The sequence below is a fragment of the Sinohyriopsis cumingii genome, chromosome 13, assembly GCF_028554795.1.
Source record: "Sinohyriopsis cumingii isolate HCF-2022 chromosome 13, ASM2855479v2, whole genome shotgun sequence".
NCBI lineage: Eukaryota > Metazoa > Mollusca > Bivalvia > Unionida > Unionidae > Sinohyriopsis > Sinohyriopsis cumingii.
Genome location: NC_142973.1, coordinates 48,324,567 through 48,333,295, shown reverse-complemented (window position 1 = coordinate 48,333,295; position 8,729 = coordinate 48,324,567). Strand labels below are relative to the sequence as shown.

The 8,729-nt window shown below is 38.0% G+C and overlaps 1 long non-coding RNA gene across 1 annotated transcript in view; it reads right to left on the bottom strand.

The window, feature by feature from the left end:
* Positions 1–2,979: 2,979 nt before the first annotated feature.
* LOC149785506 (uncharacterized) overlaps positions 2,980–8,729 on the bottom strand; it is a 43,282-nt gene continuing 37,532 nt past the window's right edge. Inside the window, exon 2 of the long non-coding RNA XR_016413510.1 lies at positions 2,980–3,425. This is a non-coding gene — a long non-coding RNA (uncharacterized LOC149785506). The remainder of the gene's footprint in view (positions 3,426–8,729) is intronic.

The window sequence follows — 8,729 nt, the reverse complement described above, 5'->3', positions numbered from 1 at the left end:
GACCCAGAAGGTCGGGACCGTATTAAAATAGGGTCCCGACCCTGTTCCATTTCCCCTTGACGCTATACAGTCCCACAATCTATTCCCATGTTAAATTTCCCTTGACGCTATACAGACCCACGATCTATTCCCATGTTAAATTTCCCTTGACGCTATACAGACCCACGATCTATTCCCATGTTAAATTCCCCTTGACGCCAGGGTACAAACTCTGTGCTGCCCATGTTAAATTTACATAGACGCCAGGGTACAACCCTCCTATTTTAATATTAAAGTCCCCTTGACGCTACGGTGACCCCATATACTACTAATATATCGGCGGTTGAATTATGTTATATAGATACATATACGATCTACATAATGAAAACGGAATTGAAGCTGAGATATCTTTTGGCTCTTTCTTTATCGGACTAAATATATATAGATCACATAAAATATACCAGTATCAGTCTTCATGTAGCAGGATGCATATTAGCACAAAAGACAGTTTCTTAAGGTATGCGATAGTGAGAAAATTCAAGAACCATTTTTTTACCGCATAGTTAAGGACGCAAAGTGATGACATGCAGTAAAAAGACAAATCATTAAGCACTCGCTTCACATGAGTCCAATCTCTGCTAGAAATGCGTCTTACATACATACATACATTCGTACGTACGTACGTACGTACATACATACATACATACATACATACATACATACATATGGATAAAGAGAAGTTTGAAGAAAATTGAATACCTGGGATTCATCAGCCTGCATTAAAAACTGCTTAACTATGAATGTTTAGTGGAATATGAATAACAAATTAGCTGATATGATCCACATAAACCGAGTCGTTTTATTAACATCACATTAATACATTGTCATGATATTCTTTATGGAGCACTAGCCAACGTAGTCATCTGTCTCTAGACGATAGATACGGCATACAAATGGTGCATAAACCAATTTGAAAATGTGTTACACAGAAGTGTTCACAGCCATAAATGCTAATCACTAGCTATAAAAAACGTCGAGGAGATTGGAAAGCTATTGCACTCGTCTCAGTTATAATGTTCATAGACAGTCCTCCTAAATAAACCCGGAAATCCAGTCGTGTGATTTTTTTCTTCAAATTTGGTGGATGGTATTATAACTTAGTTACCGAGCCATCAAAAAAACGCGAGGGATGTTCACATTATTAAACATGTCAGTATCATGGTAGGGATCTGTATTCACTTGTTACCTGGACAAGCGTTGAATGCCAAAAGCTAATTCCTTATTATCAAGGCTCAAGTGGTCCATTTGTTATTTGGCATTAAAACCTACATCGGAAGGCAAAAATAAATCACATAACTGTATCCCCCTCTAACAAACGCATAGTTCCAGAAGTCTTTACACAATTCCAGGGCAGAAGCTAAAAATCCATACCACTCTTATAGACGATCGTCACATTAACAAGCTTTGCACCAAGGCTTGTGAATTGACCATCCAACCGTTTAGGAGATGTGGTTACAGAAAGGTAAGGACAGACAGGTAACACAATAAATCCAAGCTCAAGCATGGAGATAAAACAAGAACATATATGTATCATTATCTCTAATAAAGAATATATTTCTTATTGCTCAAGTGAAGAACAATTGCAGACATCATTGATAACAACACTATGGCATTTAGATAATGAATGTTAAGTTATTCACGCAAATACACCTATACACCCTCATACAAGATCCACTGTGCATTCAAAACTATTTCATTTTTTCAAGAATATTTCAACTTTACAGAAGGTCATGTAGTGATGTCAACGACGTTCGATATCTTGGAAATTTTGTGGGCTGATGTGGCACTAAGTAATGAAGAAATACAACTTTTAATTGAATTTGGAAAGGTATGAATTTCTTGTAAAACAATTATTATTCAGTTCTATTGCATACTTTGAATCCACAAAGCCAAGTAGGACTTCCTGGCCTTTGATATTCTTTGTATAATGTATTATATTCATATCCAAATTAGTTGTACATATTAACACTGCCCTAGATGGTGTATAATTGACTGCGTACATAGACACTGCCATAGTAGAAGTATATTTGAATACGTACATATTGAAACTGCCACAGAAGATGTATAATTGACTCTGTACATATTGATACTGTCATGGAAGATGTATGATTGACTCCGTACATATTAATACTGCCATGGAAGATGCATAATTGACTGCGTACATGTTGACACTGTCATAGTAAATGTATAATTGAACACGTACATATTGAGACTGCCACAGACGATGTATAACTGACTCCGTACATATTGATACTGCCATGGAAGATGTATGATTGACTCCGTACATATTAATACTGCCATGGAAGATGTATAATTGGCTGCGTACATGTTGACACTGTCATAGTATATGTATAATTGAATACGTACATATTGAGACTGCTACAGAAGATATATAATTGACTCTGTACATATTGACGCTGCCATGGAAGATGTATGATTGACTCCGTATATATTGACACTGCCATTGAAGATGTATAATTGACTCCGTACATACTGACACTGTCATAGAAGATGTATAATTGACTCCGTACATACTGACCCTGCCATGGAGGATGTATAATTGATTCTGTACTGTACATATTGACAGATTCCCATTTCTAATGCGGTGATCAGTTTAAAAATTTCGTTTCAAATGGTTTACATGATTTATTTGTACACGTATGTAGGTTTTCCTCATACCTTAATGATACGCTTCGAACTTTGGGGGATAGTATATAAAATTCCATAAAATTAAAACTAAATGTATATAATGAAATTTCACAATTTTCGAACAACAATAATATATCACATAAAAATTACTGTTTTCGACCGATTTAATTATTCAAGCTATTTGTAAGAAAATACCTTTAAATATAATCCCTCCCTCTGCAGTCATGGAGGTAACTTTTCCTTGAACGAATTAACAAAAACTGTAGGAAAAGAAATTGATACATACCCAAGCAATTTTAAGATTTTATTTAAATTGTATCTTAGTTTTTTTTTTCATTTATAAATAATTCACTAAGTTTACTACAAATGTAAATTTAATAACATGGGGTGTAAGTTTTCCATTAGTATAGAAATATGACAATGGCTTTATAAAAATAGAAAGTACCTGCTGCCTTGTGTGAATAAATATCAAGCTCAGCAGAAATAAAATTCATGGATTTGTCGATGATGATTGCTAGCACTGGTATCTGTAGTCTTCCATTATTCTGTCCGAAATCTTCCATCACGCTATCTGTAGTCTTCCATTATTCTGTCCGAAATCTTCCATCACGCTATCTGTAGTCTTCCATTATTCTGTCCGAAATCTTCCATCACGCTATCTGAAGTCTTCCTTTACGCTGCCCGAAATCACCAATTACGCTGTCTGCAGACTTCCAATAGATTACCCGTGCGGCAAACTGTAAAGAATGTATGATAACTTTAATCTTCAGTGAAATAAGTTTTATTTCTATAATGCACGTTGTTATTTTTTAGTCTTCCATCACGCAAGTTTGACCCCTACAAGTATATGTAAAGCATGTTAGCTTCTATATATAGTCTTCCATAAAGCGAGCTTGATCCATGCAACCGGTTGTAAAGCATGTTAGCTGTCTATATATAGTCTTTCATAAAGCGAGCTTGATCCATGCAACCGGCTGTAAAGCATGTTAGCTGTCTATATATAGTCTTTCATAAAGCGAGCTTGATCCATGCAACCGGCTGTAAAGCATGTTAGCTGTCTATATATAGTCTTCCATAAAGCGAGCTTGATCCGTGCAACCGGCTGTAAAGCATGTTAGCTGTCTATATATAGTCTTTCATAAAGCGAGCTTGATCCATGCAACCGGCTGTAAAGCATGTTAGCTGTCTATATATAGTCTTCCATAAAGCGAGCTTGATCCATACAACCGGCTGTAAAGCATGTTGGGTGTCTGTAGTCTTCCATTACGCAATCAGTAGTTTTCCTTTAATCAAGTTGGACTGCATCCTTGTTCTAAGAATGTTTTTGATTCTGAATATATCGTCAAATTATTTTGGACCCGTCATCTGTAAAGCATGTTAGGTCTCTGTAGTCTTTCTGGAGGCAAGTTTCCTCCTTGCAGCCATCTGTGAATTATGTAAGGTCCTGAAAGCCCTCTTCCAAGTAAGTTTGGCTTCTGCAACGATCTATACAACATTTGATGCCTCCGATGCCATTTTTCAAGCACGTTCGACTATTATTAAACATGTACGCCATGACAAGCATCAGCAGTCACTCATGACGCTAATTAGGCAGCCATCTATGTTCCATGCTAGTTATTTAGATTCCTTCACAGTGCACATTATGATCCTGTGTCCGCCAGTAATGTAAACACTTTGAAGTATAGTTGGTTCCTATTGGTAGGGACACGCGGTTTCTCAGTTGGTAGAACATTACTCTCATAACACTGGACAACAAATTTTTACAAAAGTCATGTTACTGAAATAAAATTAGTCAATTCTTATCAATTTTTATGTGCTGAACACGAATATGACAGTCAAATTGCAAAATTGGCTCTAGTTTTTTTGTAATCTGCAAGAAATTAATGTTTACATAACGAAATGCATTCCAATAGTAAAAGGTCAACTGTAATAGCCTACCTATAAAAAATCAAGTCATTGACTACATCTTAGATTTCTTCGCCTGTCTCTTGTACAGCTGTTCGGGAGCATCTCTGAGGAGTGTCCAGCAGTAGTCAGCCAGCATTGTAGTGGACCATTTTCCCTGGTATCTTTGTTCCATTGTTGCGATATCTTGATGAAAACGTTCGCCGTGTTCATCACTAACAATACCACAGTTGCTAGGAAAGAAATCCAAATGGGAATGAAGGAAGTGAATCTTTAGAGACATATTGCAGCCAAGTTTCTTATACTTCATCAACATGTCTTCTACTAGTTCCTTATAGTTTTCTGCCCTAACATTTCCGAGGAAGTTTGTAGAAACTAGGCGAAAAGCATTCCATGCTTGTTTCGCGTCACCTTCCAGCAAGTTGTTGAACCGGTCATCTTTGAAAAGCTCTCGAATCTGAGGACCCACAAAAACTCCCTCTTTAATCTTTGCTTCGCTGAGTCGAGGGAATTTTTCATGCAGGTATCGGAATGCTGGCAAAGTCCGGTCAATGGCTTTCACGAAGTTCTTCATCAAACCTAGTTTGATGCGAAGGGGTGGTAGCAAGATTTTCTGAGCCTCAACCAGAGCTGGGTGTTGGATATTCTTCTCTCCAATGGCTACATTCTGCCTGTGAGTCCATTCCTTCCTCATGTAGTGCATTTCCCTTGCTCGGCTATCCCACTCGCATAAGAAACACATGTATTTTGTATATCCTTGCTGCAGTCCCATTAAAAGGGCAACTACCTTCAAATCACCACAGAGGTGCCAGCTGTACTTGTTATACTCAATGGAATTCAGTAGCTGCCTTAAGTTATCGTATGTCTCTTTCATGTGGACAGCATACGCTACTGGAATAGATGGAAGAATGTTTCCATTGTGCAAAAGCACAGCCTTGAGACTCAGTTTCGAAGAGTCCACAAATAGTCTCCATTCTCGTGGGTCATGAGTGATTTTTAAAGCATTCATGAGGCCCTCAATATCGGAACAGAATATCAGATTACTTTCCTTTCTGAAGAAAGGCTTCAATTGCTGGTGGCGCTTTCGATATGCAGTAATTGTGACATCTTCTTCTAGAAGATTCCATTGTTGGAGTCTTGATCCTAGCAATTCTGCCTTGTTCTTTGATAAGTCCAAATCACGAATCAGGTCATTTAGTTCTTCCTGTGTTATTCTGTGTGGGGTTGATGATGCACCACAGTGAAAATCTGGATCACTGCATGCTGACGGACCAGGAGAAGAACAGGTCGACTCACCTTTGTCTTCGTCAGATGAATCAAGAGAATATTCTGCTGGAGGTTCTGGAATAGGAAGTCCCTCACCATGTGGAACTGGTCTCAATGCAGACGGAATGTTTGGGTAGACTATTCTCGACTTCTTTCGCTTCGTTATTCCGCCGGAAAGAGGAGGAACCAAGCAGAAGTAACAGTCATTTAGGTGGTTGCTTGGCTCTCTCCACACCATTGGGACTGCAAACGGCATTGATGACCTTTTGCAATTCAACCACTGTGAAAGCTGTGTTGTACATGTAGCACAGCATATATGCGGAGCCCAAGGCTTGTCTTGGTCACCAACCTTGCATCCGAAGTAAAGATGATATGCCTTCTTCACTTGAGAATTGATACTTTTCTTCTGGTTGGCAAATGTCACTTCCCCACAAATATAGCAAAAATTGTCCGCGGTATTAACACACTTTCGAGGCATTACTGTTCTTTATTGTACGTAAATGGATAAAATAATAAGTTTTATGTAACAGTAGCTTGAACTGTCTCGCACAACGTCTAAAATATTTTAAATGCTGAACCTATCTGATTGGGCTTTATATAGTACACTGCTTACGTCAGCTTCAGCAGCCGCCTGGCATTAGTATAATAGGCCTACACATGTATAGTACACTGCTGACGTCAACTTACTTCAGCAGCCGCATGGCATTAGTATTGCATTGCATCAGAAAATGATGCAATCAACTGTGGATGATGTGAGCATGATGGTATTATGCAATGTTACATCATTATTCCGGATGTTGCTGCAGTCCTACTGGAGAAATTTACACAGTGAAACATAGAAAATGAGGTATATGAATAACTTCAAAACGAGAGCCAATACAAATTTTTCACGGTTATATTCGTGTTCGGCACACCAAAATACTACAGATTAGGGCCTTTTCAAGTCAGTAATGATTTCACTGTTGACCAGTGTAATGCGAAGATTGAGTCTTAGTTACCTCCCCTACCCACGGCTGGCTATGATCCGTTGCCTCGGTCTGTCCTATGGGTAGGATTTTAGCTTCCATTTCCTCGGCATGATATAGCCAATAATGTCTTAAGGGTGCCGTTAAATCCCCCACCCCACCCCATCCCAAATCCTCCCAAAATATGTTACATGTATCCGAACTTCATGTTAGACCTCAGAAATTATATATGAATAAAACAATAACAACTACGAAATAATTAATCTTTATGATGGATGGCTCACCATATAAGATCCAATTAAGTTTCTTCTCCATAATAGAACTCGCGCAGCAGATCTATAGTAACGAACACTGTCACTGTATCTTGTCGAGTACGTATCCAAAATGCTTATTTTGAGTGCATCCGAATCCATGTATAAGCTGATATATTGGTTAGCTCCACTGGTTACCAGAAACGAGGATAAACGGATTGAAAAAATACTAAATGGACGAAAAAATTAAATGCGGCTTCTAGTCGTCAGTTCAAGGTTATAACTTGCATATCATCAGAATATCATCAGGGATCTTCTTGTATAAAAATTGATAATTTAAATGCTGAAAAAAGCTGCTAGGTACATTAAACTGTATATAATCAGAAAGTACAATACACTGTATTTAATCAGAAAGTACAATTAACTGTACGCAATCAGAAAGATAAAAAACTGTACGTAATCAGAATGTATAATAAACTGTATACAATGAGAAAGATCAAAAAACTGTACATATTCAGAATGTACAATAAACTATGCAATCAGAAAGTACAATTAACTGTAAGCAATAAAAAAGTATAATAAACTGTATGCAATAAAAAGTACAATAAACTATGAAATCAGAAAGTACAATAAACTGTATGTAATAAAAAGTACAATAAACTATGTAATCAGAAAGTACAATAAATTGTATGTAATCAGAACGTACAGCAAACTGTGCGTAATCAGAAAATACAACAAAATGCACGTAATCAGAAAGTTCATATAGGCATGGTAACAACAATTACGCCATGATGAACCCACTTTTGATAATAACCCGTCACCTGCTCTTTTGATCCAAACTTTCATTTCAAAATGCCATTTCCAATAAGAGCCAACCCATACCTAAGAACAATTCATAATATTGGTTACAGGTCTTATCCGGGCCCCGAGTGGCCGAGTGGTATAAAGCGCTCACCGTTATGGATCACTGCCATCTCACCCCTGTCTCATGGGTTCGAGTTATGGGCTCGGCCAGTGTGGGTATGTGAGATATGAGAGAAAGCTTGCCGGTTGCCTCTCGTTTGTCGGTGGTTCATTCCGGGGGTTTCCCGGGTTCTTCCTCCACTATGTACAGCTTTCATTGTGGTGAAAAATTGCGTTAAACCATGTAACAACAACAACAACAACAGGTCTTATCATAGGAAGCTGGTCTTGTCATAGGAATAAGGTCGTATCAAAAGAATCAGGTCTTATCATATGACGATGGTCTTATTATAGGAAGCTGGTCTTATCATATGAATCAGGTCGTATCATAGGAAGCAGGTTTTATCAAAGAAAGTAGGACTTATCACAGGACGCTGGTCTTATCATAGGAAGCAGATCAAATCATAGGAATCAGGTCTTGTCATAGGACTCTGGTCTTGTCATAGGAAGCTAGTCGTATCATAGGAAACAGGTTGTATCAAAGGAAGCTGGTCTAATCATAGGAAGCAGGTCTTATCAACGGAATCAGGTCTTATCATAGGAAGCTTGGCTTATCATAGGAAGCAGGTTTTATCATAGGAAGCTGGTCTTGTCACAGGAAGCTGGTCTTGTCATAGGAAGCTGGTCTTGTCATAGGAAGCTGGTTGTATCGTAGAAAGCTGCTCTTGTCATAGGAAGCAGGTCTTATCGT